Raw genomic sequence first — 1,489 nt, 5'->3', positions numbered from 1 at the left:
TTTCCCCCTTTTTATTGTCATGAATCCAGATTCAGGCCAATCAGATGAATTCCTGCACACACAGCAACACTGTAGCATCAAACTCGAGAGCAGAATACAACTCAGATAATTAATACTATAACCTGACACATGCTAGCAGTTTAAACAATTAATGTAAAGAGAGGGATATACATATTGTATTTAGTTTACCAGATTCTGCCTTGAGATAAATATTATTTCTGAAGATCTCTGATATAAATAATACAGACTAGACTTTTTTAGTTAACATACTTATATGGTGGGAAAAAACCTCCTGAGACCTGAGATACTGAATAAAGGTCACTTCCACACTTCAGAACACTACAGCATACTGTGTTTCACACCTAGCAATAAAGGTGCAGATTACTACTAAATGCCTCCTTACTAAAGCAGTCAAATTATTTGCTGAATCCAAGCGAATTATGCATTTGTCACAGAGGACATTTCCTACAATGATAAAGCAGCCATCTGGCGCTTACCTCAACAGAACAAAAGGAGAATAAGGGAGTATATAAATGAGGGACATGTGGAGGAGGTAGGAGAATATGCTGGATATCTTAACCCCCTCCACACTGCGCTGCTACGGCTGGAGGAAGTGCTCACTCAGCACACACCAGCAACGAGCTGTTCTCTACTTGTGTGCATTAATGGTCCGGCTTGTGTCAGGAAACACAAGCTAGAGGATTAATTTTAACAATGGCCTACATCATGGTGTCTACTGATGCTGTTTCAGCCATTTTTAAATTTTTATAGAGAATCAAAACTAGGAGAAGAACAGCACAATGTGCTGCATTATGCCTCTACATCCAATTACACCTGAGCTTATCCAATAATCCGAACACTGACACCCAGAAAATAGTGTTTTTTATAGTCTCTTCTTAAGACCTGAGCAGATAGAAAGCCGAGCTGAAAACTTCCAGTTGTGTGTCTCTTAGTTCGACTCACTCCATAAATTTCTAGCTCCCACCTGGCTCCCAAAGGCCCAGGCAGCCAGCCAGGTCTCACCTCCCGCTGACCTCCCTACAGAGAGATTTGACAGGCTGAGACTTTGAATCAACCGCTATCTGCCCTGAAACAGACACACTTGCACACAGCAGTTGGCAAGCGCCCTGCTGGACGGCAATAAAAATAAATCCTCAGCACGGAGGTCCAGCATCTTTCAGTTATTTATTTGTAGCAGAATAAAGGGCATGTTTGCCAATGAAGGCTTTTTTAATTAAGAAACAATAAAATGAGGGATCTGCATTCGGATCTGGCAGTCAAAAAGAGCTCAGGGATAAATTAATTACGATTTCTGTGCATTTCTTTATGAGCGAGCCTTACATTAAAGCCTGTACAGCCAGTAGCCACAGACCTGACTCAATCTGAGCCTAATGGTGCCAAGCTATTTGTACGTCGTCGCCAGCTTAGGCTCCATATAAACCCGAGCCGGGCCCATGAGCACCGAGCTAAAGCAGGCGTGACCTTTAGC

This window comes from Thunnus maccoyii, chromosome 16 (assembly GCF_910596095.1).
Source record: "Thunnus maccoyii chromosome 16, fThuMac1.1, whole genome shotgun sequence".
In the NCBI taxonomy this organism is placed as follows: domain Eukaryota; kingdom Metazoa; phylum Chordata; class Actinopteri; order Scombriformes; family Scombridae; genus Thunnus; species Thunnus maccoyii.
The sequence above is the reverse complement of the archived record's forward strand: the minus strand, read 5'-3'. Positions refer to the sequence as shown.